Source organism: Lacerta agilis, chromosome 8, assembly GCF_009819535.1.
Source record: "Lacerta agilis isolate rLacAgi1 chromosome 8, rLacAgi1.pri, whole genome shotgun sequence".
Classification (NCBI taxonomy): Eukaryota; Metazoa; Chordata; class Lepidosauria; order Squamata; family Lacertidae; genus Lacerta; species Lacerta agilis.
The window spans coordinates 41848707-41865138 of record NC_046319.1 but is presented as its reverse complement, the minus strand read 5'-3'; the positions used below and the strand labels follow the sequence as shown (position 1 = coordinate 41865138).

The window sequence follows — 16432 nt, the reverse complement described above, 5'->3', positions numbered from 1 at the left end:
CACATCAGTGAGGCAGGGGGTGAGCAACAATATGTGGAGGAACTGAAGTAACTCAGAGCTAGCAAACTGACTGTGCTTCAATTCCAGAATTAATTTTAGGAATTCTCTTCAATCTTCTGCTGGAAAATCCTCCAGCAGCACATGTGAGAATGCAGTGGAAATGAGCACTAGCTCCACCTCCCTTCATGTTGTTCTATAGTCCAGCTATACTTCCAGTTTGAGTACGTTGTCACAGTATGGAGCTTTTTGTATCCATGAGGATTCCCTGTAGATTTGAGAACCATGATTCTTCAGAGTTCTAAAAGGCCCAGGGAACATCTGCAGATACAACATAAGAAGAGCCTGCTAGATGGAGCCAGTTATCCACTATGACCCCAAGGTCTTACTCCTGGTCAGTCTCCTCGTCAGCATATTTTAAGAATACAAAAACATAAGGAGAGCCTGCTGGATAAGTCCAGTCACCCATCTAGCCCAGCATCTTGTGCTCACAGTGGCCAACCAGATGCCTGTGGGAGGACTGCAACCAAGAACAGAGCACAACAGCACTCTTCCCTCTTGAAGCGTCCAGCAACAAGTATTCAGAAGCATACTGCCTCCAGAAGTGGTGGTAGAACATAGCCATAAGCCTTCGTAGCCATTTATAACTTTATCCTCACTTAATTCCAAGTTGGTGGTCATCACGCTCTCCTGTGGGAGTGAATTAGGTTATGCATGCACTGTGTGAATAAGTACATACTCTAATCTGTCCAGAAACATCCAGCATTTAGCTTCACTGGATGCCATGGGAAAGTTGCAAAAGGCTCCCTGCTGCAGAGGTTCACCTTCCACTGACCTGTCCCTAATCTGTAATGACTGAAGAGGGGGATTAAACTGGAATTTGGAAGGAGTGGTATAGAAGAGAAAATCAGAGGCATAAAAAGGGAACATAAATGGGGAAATTCTTTCTCCTCTAACTTTCCACAGATTTAGAGCTCAACTCTCCAAGGTCTCAGGTCTAAGGCTCTTAGACCCAGCCTTCGGCCTATTGAGTGAAGCTTCTTAGGAGTCAGGCCTTTGGCCTCGTATCTGAAAAATAGCTGAATTAGTCATCTATGCCCTGTTCAAAGGAAGCATCACTCATATGTGCTTACTTAATACAAGGGGACATGAACAGGGATACCATTAAAGCCTTCCGTAGAAGTGCAATGCTCTTTTGGAAGTAGCAATCTTCCATAGGTAAGATTCAACTGAAGAAAAATGTCTCATCAAACCTTGTATGTTTCTTAAGAAAATGAAAGACTTTTTTTAAAGCCTTTAATAGCTATCATAAAAAGGAAGGATAAAATTTGTGAAAGGCTAAAGCTGTCTTGCTGAGTGGAGATGATTGATGGTGGTATGCAATTCATAACAAACAGCTAAGTGAGCATTATAACCATGAGATATTGCCCAGAATATTGCAATAGGCTAACTTTTGCAAAGAGAATTAAAGTTGAAGATCACAGTGAGATGAGTAGGGTTCATCCTTAGAATTTGGCAGAAGCTCTGTGATTCACAAAGGGCTGGCATTTTTTTTCCCGGGTCTGCTTGGTATATTTGTTAGAATGTCACACTTGGGATATTTGTTAGATTATCAGGCTAGGGAGATGATTTTGGTCTCTCTCAGTCTTGCATCTTCCCATTCTTAAATTCATTCCACCCTATTTCTGCATCAATTTCTGCTTTTTTAAAAAAAAAAATAGAAAGAAAAACCTATGTGGAAATTTTTCTGCACATTTCTCCGAAATCATTTTTCATGAATAATGCATTTGTAATGTTATTTTCACAAATATATGAATTTTGTGCACACTTTCCCCTAATAATGCATGCATTTCCACATGCACTTTTTATTGGAGAACTGCATTCACCATTAAGAAACAAACTTGATCAGTCTTTTAGTATGTTTTTCTCCTAATAAACAAATTATGCATATTATTTTCACTAATGTATGTGTTCTAATGCACATTTCCCCCTAATTCACACATTTTTGTGTGCATCTTTTGGTTGGGGAAGTGCATTAGAAAATTCAGACAAACGTGAATATCAAAGGATAGATGTGTTTCAGGAACTGTATTATTTGGAGAAGTGAGAAATAAGCTTATACCTTTGTTGGTATCTGTCTGTCTTGAGAGACAATGGAATGTGCCTCTGGGGGTGAAGTCAAACTTCTGCTTTAACAGCAAAAAAGGGACAAGCCTGTGGCAGTGAGCATGGAAATCCAGGGTTGCCGAGACAAGAAGACCCCCCTCTCAGCCTTGCTGATGTGGTCCAAAGGAAAGCAGAGCAATATGTTTGGCAACAGCTTGGCTGCAGGAGTTGCTGGAAGGAAGCATACAAGGAGACTCCACTTCAGATTTGTGTAGGGTTTACTCCTTATACTTTTCTTCTCCCAAATATATCCCACAAGGCAGCAGAGGCTTAGGACCAGAGATTTCCTTCTCCTAGAAGGGCTACCTTCCAAGGTTGATAAGCCCCATCTGCCTCTTGCTTTCCTCTACAACACATGCAGAAACTGCCTTCTTGACCATTGGACACACTATTGGTCCCACTAGAAGTCCCTAACTCACCAAAGGTTTGAGATCCATCAGCTACCCTCACCTGACTTAGTAGCCAGTTGAAGCTGTTCCCAGGTTGTGGCTGCTATCACATGCTGGCAGCTTCTAGGAATCAGAGGTGAGTGCAGGGTGAATACTAAAGGTGAACATACTCCAGAAGGAGCACAACACGCCCCCCATCAGAGGTACCACCCCTCCCCTAATACCCCATACACCCCAAAATAAGGTAGGTTGCTAATAACATGCAAACTGAAGCAAATGTCTCCCCTCTCTCTAGCCATTGAGTTTACTGGGTTACCTTAAGCCACTGTTTCATTACTGCTTGTCCCAAATCCTATCACTGAGTTTTTGTATATTTAGCTTTCCCCCCCCACTTGAGCAGACTAGTAAAAATAAATAAAAAATAACTACCTCCAACTTATGCTAAAAATAGTTCCACCCACTTTTTGCTTCTGACCTTGCCTACCAACCACTGGTGTGCAGCCCCCATAAATTGTTTGGGAGGGAATGTGACCCACAGTATTAGGGCTACCTTTCTGCATACACCCCCGCCTGTACTTTGAGCTCTGCAGGAGAAGTATTGCTAAAAAAGCCCCTTCTGACATCTGGTGACCACAAGGAATGTGGTGTTTAGCATAGCAGCATAGTAGCACCAATACTGTTGAATGCAGCACCTAGTTTTAGATGACAGCTTAAACTGTCTTTATTTACACACGCTTATCCTGCCATGTTGCCGCATTTTATGTTCTTCTTATCTTTGCCTTTTTATGTTTTTACTTTTGATTTTATGTGCTCTGCTTTGAGAACATTTTTGTCTTGATTCAGCAGTACAGGAATAAAATAAAACAACACAACACACATACATTTCCTGGCATGGTAGTCATTTGCAAGGAGGAGGATTTTGTGTCTGAAAAATCCAGGCCAAACCTGTCCATGGAGGCCGGAAATGCCAAACCCTGGGAGGAAAAATTCATGCTTTCCAGGATGCAACTCTCAGCAAGATAAGCCTTGAGAGTGCCCTACGCTGTTCTTTCCCAAGGCGGGATGGTGGGAATTTTATGTTTTGAACTGCCCTGAGACCTGCAGGTATAGGGCAGTATACAAATTTAATAAATAAATAATATGCCACAATCAAAGGTGTCTCCATGTGATTCTCTCTCTCTCTCTCTCTCTCTCTCTCTCTCTCTCTCTCTCTCTGTGTGTGTGTGTGTGTGTGTGTGTAGCAATTTATTCAGTGTGCACATGTGTGGAGTATACTGGCAGTCTGGAAGGGGAAAATCTGCACTATGATTTTGTTTTCTTTCTTTCTTTCTTTTTAAAAAAGTACCATTTCTGACATTACCTCTGGAAATTCTCCCAGTTACACTGGGAGGGATAGGGGGGAGGAAGAGAGTGCAGCATGAAACCACAGAATGATAACAGTATGTGATGAGGAAATTTGCCCATCCTCAAATGGGAGCAGAGGACATAGCAGAAGCGGGGTGAGCTGTGAACCATTGCTTATGATTGCTGCTGCAGCCTTTGCCCTCAAATTCTTGGCTGTGATTCACCTCTTTGCCTGCTTCCTTCCTTCCTGCCTGGCTGCTCTTACCTCACAGTTGTTTCGGTCCTGATGAATATCCTTTCTGGACTGGATGCCGCTTAATCTCACTGCCTGGATTCTGCACAAGATGCTCATATATTATTATGCCCTCGGTTGTGTTTCCCAAATGCCTTGTCATGCCTGTTAAAATTGAGCCAATGTCCAAGTTTGATGTAACTCCTCATTCTCATGCTAAAATATTCTCAATTTAAAATAAAGGGGTCATTTAAAACCTTTCTTGTTTCAGCGCTGTAAAGCTTAGCCTCTCCTACACCCAACCCAGTGGGTTTTGGCTGGGAATAAAGTTACCATAGAGAGGCAGGGCACAGATTGAATTGGCATTTGGATGCATATCAACTCAGCCCCAACAATGACCTTTTCCAGTAGAAGAAGAAGAAGATTTTGGATTTGATATCCCGCTTTTCACTACCCAAAGGAGTCTCAAAGCGGCTAACATTCTCCTTTCCCTTCCTCCCCCACAACAAACACTCTGTGAGGTGAGTGGGGCTGAGAGACTTCAAAGAAGTGTGACTAGCCCAAAGTCACCCAGCAGCTGCATGTGGAGGAGCGGAGACATGAACCTGGTTCCCCAGATTACGAGTCTACCGCTCTTAACCACTACACCACACTGGCTCTCAGTTTCTGGTATCTCAAAATTAACTGGTTGCTTTGGGGCCAAATAAGGTACAGTATTTTATTTTTATTTCCTATCTATGTATTAGATATGTTGGCAGATTTTTCATCTCCTCTACACCTATGAGCTGGGGTAAAGAGCAGTAAATTGTTCAGGTTAATTTGGTCACATTGGTCAGCCATTTTACTAGGTAGGGATGAGGTCAGGTAAGTACGCTTAGGCAACTTGGTGAATGAAGGGCAATTCCTGAGACTTGCTGATCTGGCCTGTGGGCAAAGTACAGATAGACCTTTAGTAGAGACAGACCAGAAAATGATGGTTGTCCTTCAGCAGATCATCTCTGGTTCACAATATTCCTGAGATTCAGCACTGCTTTAACATTCATGAATGGGAAGCACCATAGCTCAGTGGTTACCAAAAGCTAACCTCTACTTTAGGTTTGCGGTGCAATAGCCAGTAGACAAGATAAAGCTGAAGGATAAATGGCAATGTTAGCACTTGCTACTCTCTATACTCAACAAAGCAAATCTGCATTTTTGACAAATGTGAAGTGGTACGTCATGGCACAGTGTCAAAAGCTGCAGGCGCCGGATGAATGGGCTTAAGAAGGAAAAGTCCTGAGCAGAAAAGCAGACGTGCAATCCGCATATTATCTCTCGGCAATATAAAGAAGTGATTTTTATTTTTTAAGAAAGGAGGGTGAAGTGATTATAGTGTAAATTCAAGAAAATGATGGTAAGGTTAAGCAGCTGGTGTGACTCACTTAGAATATATGCACAGAGCTGGTTACGACTTTGGGAAATGATATTGTAACGTCTGAAAAGATAAAGAGGTTTATTCTGGAGATGGAGATGAGAAGGTATGGCCGGAAGGCGAACCATAAAAGGTGCATGTCACTGTTTTAGAATAAAAGAGCAGAAAAATAAAGGAGTAAAGTGCCTCACGTGGAGAAGTTTAGAGGCACTGAAATTGCTAACCTGTTATTGTTGTTGTTGTTGTTATAAGATATTTAATATACCACTTTTTATACTTTTTGTGAATGCAGCCCCCCACTACCACAAATTATGCAGTTGAGTTTCCCACATTTGGGGAAATCACAGGGGTCAGCATGCCCAAAGTGCAATGGATAAGCCTCACCCTGGGAAAACCACCTTCAATGGCAAACAAAAATGAATGGAATTGCAGAAGTGAATCAGTAACAAAATGGATTACTTAGTCAATCTTAAAGCAGACTCACTGAAACCAATTGGACTTGTAACAAACTTAAGTCCCATTGATTTCAGTTGGTCTACGCTAAAAGTATGAAGAGAAGTCTTGATCCAACCCAATGGATGTAATTCTTATAAGCAAGTAACAAAATTAATTGAACATTTTAATAATGGAGAGTACAACTAAATGGAGAAAACCAGTCGCAGGCAGTAGTTCCAAATTTGGAAAAACAGTCTTAGCTCTCTTCCTCCTACCTGTGACAATTGATTCAAGGATGAATGAGAGCTGGAGAGAGAAGGTTGTGAAGCTGGCTGGGGAGTTGAGTTTGAAAAGGGACTAAAAGCTCAAGAAGTGGCCTGCTGGATAAGACAAAATGCTCATCTATTCCAGCATCCTGTCATTACAGTGGCCAACCAGATGCCTATGGGAAGCCCAGGAGCAGGACCTGAGTGCACCAGCACTCTCTCCACTAGAGGTTCCCACCAACTGGTATTCAGAGGCATACTGCCACTGGCTATCTCTCCCTCTATCCTCTGCCCATCAGACAGGGCAGGACACTTACTAACTATAAATAAATGTTGTATTTCAATGGGCCTCTGGGATAATGATTTTGTTCTTAATACTGTTTATAGACAGCCTTGCTTCACAGGGCGACTTGGAACAAACAACATGATATCATATTTCACACAGGGGCATAAGTCCACCCTTTGAAAATGATGAGTAAATGCTTCTGTTTCATAACTTTACAAGTATGCAAACAAAATGATGCATACAAGGGAAGAAGCACACCGCCCTTTCATTTTTGAGCTGATGCGTCACCCAGCAAAGCAGAAAGGCTCTTGATTAGTTTTATGAGTGCTGACATCCTAATGGAATGGACTTTCTAGGCAACCACTCTTTCAGATTAGCCTTTTTAAAGCATTTTGCTAATTGTTTTTCCTCACTTGTATCAGCAGGAGAGCCAATTATAGCTCTGTCTTCATTTTATGATAACCTTCTTTTTCAACAGCGTCAGCCACCCTTTCACCTTTTCATTACCGAGATACGGCTTGAAGCTCAGGGATAGAAACAGGGCCAACGTTAGAAGTCCATTTTTCAAAAATGGGATTTTGCAGTCACTGCTCACCTTTTTCAATTTGATTTCACACACCTTTCCACCTTGATACTTACTAAATAATATAGTACCTCCAACAGGAGCAAACTTAGGCATATATTTTGCAGTGCATAAATTTGCTTTATTAGCCATACTTTTGCCTAACATTTCTTTGGCAAACCATGTCATTATGATGTTGATGTTTTCTTTGTGATACCAGTTTGCGCTCTCTCTCTCTCTTTCTCTCTCTCTCTCTCTCTCTCTCTGTAATTTCAAACAAATTCCTCTAAGTCTGTCATGTGACCTAGCCCTCAAAGTACATTCAAATGAACATGTAAACAGGCCTTTAAACACAACGTTGTGAGCTGCTTTGATGGGTGGAGGGTTTTCATTGATGTGCATGCAAAATTCACATTGAGCAATCAGAATCCAGCACATTTTATCCAGCACTAACAGCACTGTTTCCCACTGCAAGCCTCCAGACTGAACTCTGCGTTTGAAGGGTGCCATATAGGCTGCAGTACCAGTCTACCTGAGCCCTCTGTCAGTTGGCTCCCATGGGTCATTCCTGGTCCACTAGATCCTACAATTCCTTATCTCAGAGCTTGTCTCCTGTAGAGATTTCTCACCAACAAGCAAGTTGCTTCTGCTATGGGGAAAGCCATTCTAGTGCCCTCCAGACTGCAGAGAGGAATCAGTAACATTAGGGGAGAGAATAGCAGAAATAATTGGCAAAGAGATGTGACAAAGAGTTGGAGGAACATGGGAGGGGAGAATAGCCAAGAGCTTGGGGGATTCATGTGAAATTTCATAGAATCATAGAACCGTAGAGTTGGAACTGTAAAGTTGGAAGGAACCCCAGGGGTCATCTAGTCCTGCAGTACAGGAATTACAGCTAAACAATCCCTGACAGATGGCCATTTCATGGTCTTCTAAGAATGCTAAGCCACTTCCAAGATTCCATCATATTTGCATTTAATTGATAGCAATGGACTTTCAGCACATCCAAAATGTCACTGGTCATGACAACTGATTTTTAAAACTTTTTTTTTAATAAAAGAAATTCTTTTGCACACATATGTGTGTGTGCATGTCGCACCAATTACTGTTTTGAATGAGAGTCTATGATTCCAGCAAAATGACGAAATAGGTGCTTTCGAAATGCAATGTTGTGGGTTTTATTTTTATTTTGGACGTGTCTAGAGAAAACCAATATGCAAAAATAATTTAAAAGTAAGGTAGCTGAGAGCCAGTTTATGTAGGAGAGGAATGGAGATGTACTTTTTAATACCAAGCTGTGAAAACAGCTAGGCTGGGTACCGATGTGAGTGTAATTAATAAATAACACTTGGAAGCAGAATGACATTCAGGGAGTTGATGGAGGGGGAGCAAAAGTCTAGCAGAGAATGAAAGAATGTAAGAGGCAGCAGAGCACTGATAAAGATCATTCTCTAGAGTTGCTGATCTATGCAAACAATAAAAACATTATGGCATATGGGGTGGAATCTATATGGTGGCAGCACTAGCGATGGAGAAGAAATGCAGTACACATTTAAAAGGGGGGGAGCTGGTCACAGCAGGAGAGGGAGATTTCCTGGATTCTTCAGCAACCTGCTTCATCTCTGTCTCCTGGCACTCCTCCTCTCCTCCCTCTTATTCTGAACCCTTCTTTGTCCCAGTGACTTCCTGCTCACTAAATCCCATTGCCTCTTCAGCTTCCAACGCCTCCACCTCCCAGTCTGCTCCCTCTTCTTCCTCTGACCACTCATCGTCATCCCACCACCAATCCCCTGGCTCTGAGCCTTCTTCCCCTGGAGGTTCCCTTGGGGGTTCCCCAGCTGGTGCCTCCCACCACTCTTCTGCATCCAGCCAGTATATGATATCATGTCACATTTGCAGACATCTTTATAATACAGAGTTGCTCTACAAACAGGCCTAGTGCCAGAAGCCAAGCACATCCTTGGGATTCCTGCCATCTTCCATTCTGTGTACATGACCAAGCCAGTGTATGCATCACTTGGACATAAGTGTGAACACGCTGGGAATATGAGCTTGGAAGAGCACATCTTTGTTTGAGACTCTATCCTGCCATGTGATGCTCAAAATCTTCCTGACACTGCACATATGGAAAGCATGGAGGTGTCGCTCCTGGTGGGTGTAAGGTGCCCATGACTCACTTCCATAAAGCAGTGTGCTCCACATGCAAGCCTAGTAGACATTCATCTTGGTATTGGTCATTAGCATCATATTTCCTCATACCCTTTTAGAGAGGTGAGCCATTGCTGTAGCTGCCTTGCCAATACCCTTGTCCAGCTCAGCATCAAAGGAAAGGTTACTGGTTATGGTAGTAGAAAAAAGTCTCTACTATGTAATGTGTGTGGTCACCAATGCTGATGCATAGAGTGCTGGCAATGTCTTGACCCAAAATGTTGGTCTTTGTCAGGCTGATTGTAAGGCTGACCTCACTGCAGGCTTGGGCAAGTCGGTTGATGAATCTCTCTAGAGTTTCCTCAGAATGTGCTGTCAAGGCTGTGTCATCTGCAAACAACATCTCACAGATAAGAACCCACCACACTTTTGTCTGGAGATGTGCCAAGTTGAACAGAGCCACGTTGCTCCTTGAATGGAAGTACACACTGTCTTCAAGTTGAAGGCATATGAAAGCAACAGGGATCAGACTGTACCAAAGAGTAAGGGTTGAGAACACAGCCCTGTTTCACACTGCTCTTTATAAGGAAGGTGTCCAAGGATGAAGCGTCAGACTGGACAGTGCTGCACATGTTCTTGCGGAAAGTCACAATCATATTGTGGAGCTAAGGTGGGCATCCTATCTTGTGGAGCAGCGTGAAGAGTCATTTCAGCTGACGAAGTCAAAGGCATTCATCAGGTCTATGAAGGCGATGTATAAGGAGCGTATCTGCTCTTGGCATTTCTCCTGCAGCTGGTGCAGTGAGAAAACCATGTTAACTGTTGATCTCTGAGATCTAAAGCCACACTGTGACTCAGGATAGACTCTGTCAGTGAGTAATTGTAATCTGTTGGTAACTACACCAGTGAAAGCTTTCTCCACAATTCTCAGCAGAGATTCCACGGTAGTTGTTACAGTCATGGCGGTCACTTAGTTCTTGTAGAGGGTCACAATGCTGGAGTCGTGCATGTCTTCTAGATGTCTTCTAAAAGCCTGGTAGTTGTTTTTCTGTTTGACATCTGGTGGGAGGGCATTCCACAGGGCGGGTGCCACTACCCAGAAGGCCCTCTGCCTAGTTCCCTGTAACTTGGCTTCTCACAGTGAGGGAACCGCCAGAAGGCCCTCGGCGCTGGACCTCAGTGTCTGGGCAGAATGATGGGGGTGGAGATGCTCCTTCAGGTATACAGGACCGGGGCCATTTAGGGCTTTAAAGGTCAGCACCAACACTTTGAATTGTGCCTGGAAACATGCCCAGAAATAGTGCCCAGTTAAACTCTTACAAGAAATAGTGATGGCTACCAACTTGGATGGTTTTAAAAGAGACAAAATCATGGAGGATGTGGATTTCAGTAGCTACTCACTCTGGTGTCTATGTTGTACCTCCACCATCAGAGGCAGTATGCCTCTGTGTACCAGCTGGGAATCACAAGTGAGGGGAGTGCTGTTGCTTTCAGGTCCTGCTTTCCCAGAGGCATCTCTTTGGCCACTATGAGAACAGCATGTTGGACTGGGAGAGGGGTGGCCAATGGCTTTCCTTCTGCTCTTGTGGGAGTGAACTGGGAATTGAGTAACATGTGAAGAAACTGTTTGTATATGCACTTCCTCATCCAGCTGGGAAATCACACACCAGCACTCTACAGTAGCTTATGGATCAGCATGCAAGCTTATCACAGCCCTGTAGAACCAGCCATGTAGAAACATACCCCCATGTCAGAAGTTAAGCACTGCTGTACCAATTAGATAGGTAGCATTGGGAGAAAAACCTGTGCTTTCTACTTCTTGAGCCACAATTCAGCAACTCAAAAAGCAGAAAAACACCAAACACCTTTTTAAAAAATAATAATAAAAAATCGGGCATATTCTATTATTAATAAGGTGGTTGTAAGTCATCATGGTAATTAAATTTTCATTATACTTTAAAATTCCTTGTGACCCTAATGCTGTGCCTGTGATGCTGTTTTTGTCACTGCACTGTGAAAAACAGTGATAAATGTGAGCACAGTGTGGGAACATAATCAGGGATGCTAATTTGTTGTAAATGCTTTTAAACATTGTCTTTTGGTAATGTGCACTGGCAGCAAAATAGCACAATGGGAGACTCATCAAGATTTAGACCACCGTTCTCTTGACTCTTTAGTTTTATTTGTTTCTAATTTACTATGATGCCCACTGCTTATTACTAATATTCTTAGAGGGAGGAAATGGCCATGGATATTATTTGCAGCCTAATTAGATTATTTTCTCACTGTGCCATTTTCTAATGCATGGAATGAGTGAAGTATACAGTACTATCAAAACTACTTAAAACCAGTCATGTTCATTCACACTGTCCAATGTAATACCTCTGGCAACGTAGCTTCTCAGTGACTACAAAGACAGTGTGTTCTTTTGAAGTCTGCCCCCTTCACCACTAGTGATGACACTGAAATTGGGAGCAAATTGAAGTTCAAGTTTCCCAAGTTAGTAATTCTCAAATATAATTTGAACTGGCTACTTTCTTCTACCACCGCCCCAGCTGTTATGGGTCCTTTCCTGACTCACATTGTGATCCTCGCTGGCAGTGGTACTTGGCTGCCCATTGACAGAAAACAGGGAGACCAACAGAAGTTGGCACCTCAGCCAAGGGCAGGCACAGCCAGAGCCAATGACTGATCACAAAGGGAACCTTTCTTGCATAAAACCCCAGGATGGATCTGGCTGAAATTTGGCACAATAATTCCTCTTTGGGGGGTGGAGGGGTTGCCTGCAAATTTAATCAATCTACATGAAAAATATTTAAAAATTGTAGTTATTTTTAGATTTCCCGTTATGGCAAGAAAAGAGAGCTTCCTATTTAACAGATCAATTTAGGACCAGAATAAAGGAACAAGCTGGAATGTTACACAATGGATCCAAAGCTTTCAATATGGTGCAGATGATGATAGGAGGCAAATCAGTAGTCACAGCACACCCCCTAGCATTCAGAACAGATATTCCCTACTTGCAGCCTGAAGAGTCTAGAGTCTATTTTGCCACTCATCTTTCTTGTACTTCATTTCCCTGCATGCTTAAACCAGGCATGACATATACCCCTCTTGTGTTACTTTCTTATTCTGCAGTTTCATCACAATTAAAGAGAGAAAATATTTGTATAGCTTCAAGGTGTGTCCAGAGACAAAAACCCATTAATGTATTTGAAGTGTGCTTTGATAAGACCATGGTGTGATGTTAACAAAACATTATTGTCTGTGTACAAGACAAACAATGGCCTATTTGCCAATCCTCCACAAAGGCTCTTCAACTTGAGCAGAGATACATGGACATGGGAGCTTGCCAGAAAAGTTAATATTAGTTGGCTACATTTACTCAGGGTGTGGGTGGGGTGAGAGAAGGAATCTTCCACTGGCATATTCCATAGACACAATGTACATAGAAAGAAGATCCACTACATAAGATGGCAATGATCACCATTTCATTTTAAATGGAGAAAGGATGCCGAATGAAATTGATATCCCTGAACTGAAATGTAATTATGATAAGGACGTAAGATGAAATCTGTGCTATCAGGCCGAAGTCCAGTGTCTAGTTCTCACAGTGGCCAACCAGATGCCACTGGGTGCAACCACACTCTCCCTACTTGCAGTTCCCAGGAACTGGTATTCAAAAGTGCACGGCCTCAAACAATGGATGTAGCCATCAGGGCTAGTAGCCATTGATAGTCTTACCCTCTGAATTTGTCTGTTATAATGAGGGCTGTTTTAATGAATCAAATCAATTTTCTGACCGTTCAGAATCATTAGATGTTGAATTTTTGGAGCAGAGAAAGAATCTGCAAGTAATAGAGCCCTTTCCCACGCCAGTTCCAAAAGCATGGATGGTAGCAAGGTGAGGATAGATTGTGTGGCACAACCATCCCCACACCACACGTTTTTGCTGGATTTGTATGAACATCCCACCAGAAAATGCCCTTGCTGTGAAAATGGGAAGGGATTGCAAGCTTGCCCTTATTTTCATTGGCAAAAATGTTGGAGGGTTTTCTGTGGCTCACACACATCTATCAGCATTGCAGGGGGTGATCACAAAATGCCTGCATCTGTATTGTTTCTCTTCTCCCTGGATTCAGAAGTACAGTATATAGGGGAGTTGGTACAAATGTTTATAGTTTCCTTGTGCACAAAACCTCTGAAGAACTTCAACGGAAGCCCAAATAATTTCTTGGGGAGTTTGACATATTCCTAAAAACACAACATTTTTTTTAAAGGACTTGGGCTAAAGCACTAAAGCTAAATTCAGATTTGGGCCGAAGCACTGAAGCTAAGAGAATAAAGAAATTCATTGGCCTTCATGTCCACCTCTGAATTCAACATGCCTTAAGCTACCATTGAATCCTCCTCTAAGATTGAGGCAACCACCTCTTGCCAGAAGACTTAATGTCAGCAGTGATTATGATTTCAAATGGAAATGGTCTGGAACACCAACCTCCAGCCACTGACCCAGAGGCCAGAGCAGCATTTCCAGCCTTCCTTTGCCCTGGTCTCTCTGGTCGAGTTGCCAGAGACATGAAAGAAAATGACACTCAGCATTAAGCAGCAAAACAGCCATCGCTCCTTGCACAACCTATTCAAGCAGAAAATGAGATATAAGGCAGTTGGCGTCCTGCGTGTGCCAGGGAGAACAGTGTGGGTAAGGGAGGGGGGAATCCCATTCTACAATTTACTAGGAGCATTTTCTTGAATGACTTTAAAAGCTTCTCTTGGGTTAGAACCACAGAATTACAGAGTTGGAAAGAACCTTGAAGGCAGTCTAGTCCAGCCCTGATGACCAAGGCTGTGTTTTCTCATCTATATTATTGATATTTTAACAATGCATAAAAAGAAGAAAACAGGCAGGCATAAAGTGTAAAATAAAGTAGACAAATATAAAATAAAATGAACATTGGGGATCTGAATAATGACATATCCTAGGTTTTTCTAATTCCTCAACACCCAATAAGTGGAAAAGCTGACACATTTTTCCCTGTCTGTTGCAGGCAGTAAGACATACAGCACAGCCAAAGGGATGAATTAATAATGTGATTTGTTTAAAAAAAAGATAGGTAATACAAATTACGGAAAAGATTACTTTCATATGTATTCATACCATTGCACATGGACTGTTGCTAGGCATTTTTGTCTAGTTCCCCCCATTTTTTTGATTTTTGTTAAATATTCATTGTCTTTATAACTGCTTCCTTAAGTTCTTGTGTTGCATTTGGTTTCTTTGGTTAAGGATCTCTCCTTTTATAGGTTGGAGGCCAGCTGGATTTAAGTACCCAAGGGTCAGACCAGAGTGAAGTCTGCTGGCTCAGTCTAATCCACCTCTGGGGCAGAGCCAGCCGAGTGGTCTGCCAGTGATTGACCAGTTAGCGGGCAGGCTACAAGCCACTTCCCAGGCAGGCACAGAGCCCGTTGTGGGGTTGTGCTGGCCTGTGAAAAAAACCCAATACCGTGCGCCTCACGAGATCATGGTGGGTGAGGGAGGCACTGTCCCATAAATATTTCTGACCATCTAAGGTAAGTGTGCTTCCTTAAGTTATTGTGTTGCATTTGGTTTCTTTGGTTAACTATCTCTCCTTTTACTTTTATCCATGGTTTAGTAGAAATATTCTGTGTGTGTGTGTGTGTACATTAAAGTCTTAAAGCAAAATGTTTCAATTGTTGAAGAAGGCAGAAGCCAAAATGTTTTACTCTAAGACTTCAATAACTATGTAACGTTAGTCACTATAATAAACATATAGTCTTAGGATGCAATCTAACGCCGGTTAGATCGGGAATAAGTACTGCAGAATTTGATAAGACTTACTTCTTTTCTGACTAGATATTGTTAAGATTGTGCCACTATAAAGAAATGTGACAAATTATAACTGCACAATGTGCTTTCCCTTTCCTTCTGGAACTTCAGGGTGATGACCTGCAAAATTGCCTGTGCTGCTGGCTTCTGGGTACATCTAAGTGCAGCACTGTGGTATCTGACATAGAAAGCTACAAACCTATGATTTATATAAAAAATATAAAAAACTTCAAGTGGATTTCCTCTTCTCAAGAAATTGAGATCCTCAAAGTGATGCTATTTTCTTATGGGTAGTTTAGGGTTTTGCTTCCCAAATTGTCAGCTTTCATCTTTTTTTATTTTTTTCTACTGGTTAGGAATGGAAGCCACAAAATTGTGGAGCCATGTCTAGAGTATGAAAGACACACTGTGAACTGACGTCTTTGAAGTCTCAGAGAGGATATAAACACCACATAATTAAGAAGCTACAAATGCAGTGGGATCTGGGAGGTTAGCGTTCTACATTTTAAATATATATGTTCTTCGGATCTCATCTAACGTTCATAGAACAGGAGTAGGGAATTTGTTTTTTATTTTATTTTATTTTGTCTTGTGGGCAGGCAAACTATTCATTTTGAATTTCCCAGTAAGCTGCACCAACAACAAATGGTCTGGTTTCAGACAGCCTGGCATTAGTTATCCATGTTCTGGTAACCTCTTAATTAGATGAGCGCAATGCGTCATATGTGGAGCTGCCTTTCAAAATGCTCCAGGAACTTACGCTGGTTCAAAACACAACAGCTGGTCAGTATGAGCATATTCCACTGGTGCTTTGCCAGTTGTACTGCCTCCTGGTCTGTTTCTGCTCCCTTTGCCACAGAGATATAGAACCCATAGTCCTTCAGAAGTGGTTGGACTACAGCATCCATCACTCCTGATTATTGGTTTTATGGGAGTTAGAGGACAATAACATCTGGAGGGCCACAAGTTTCCCATCCCTCCTTGCAGCTTTGGACCAGGTAACATTAATGATCACCTCATTCAACTAGACCCAGAGGTCTTCACTGGAGGCCCTTCTCCAAGTGCTCCTGCCAAGTGAGATGTGGTGAGTGGCCCCTGAGGAAAGGGCCATTCTAATTGTGTCTCCCTGACTTCAGAGTGCCCTCCCCAGAGTTGGTACCCTCTTTGATATTTTCACAACACCAGATGACGTTTTTTTTTTTTTTTTTTTTTTTTGTAAGAAAACAATCTTCCAGACCTTTAATTTATTGCTCAGTTTTAACTTGTATCTCTCCCATGGGGCTGCCTACATTTTAATTTGTACTTTTATATTGTATTTTGGACTTCAGATATTTTGTATTCTTCGTAT

At 42.2% G+C, this 16432-nt stretch overlaps 1 pseudogene; it reads right to left on the bottom strand.

Annotated features, from left to right (window-relative positions):
* Positions 1-5820: 5820 nt before the first annotated feature.
* LOC117052519 lies at positions 5821-5957 on the bottom strand (annotated as a pseudogene).
* Between the last annotated feature and the right edge of the window lie 10475 nt (positions 5958-16432).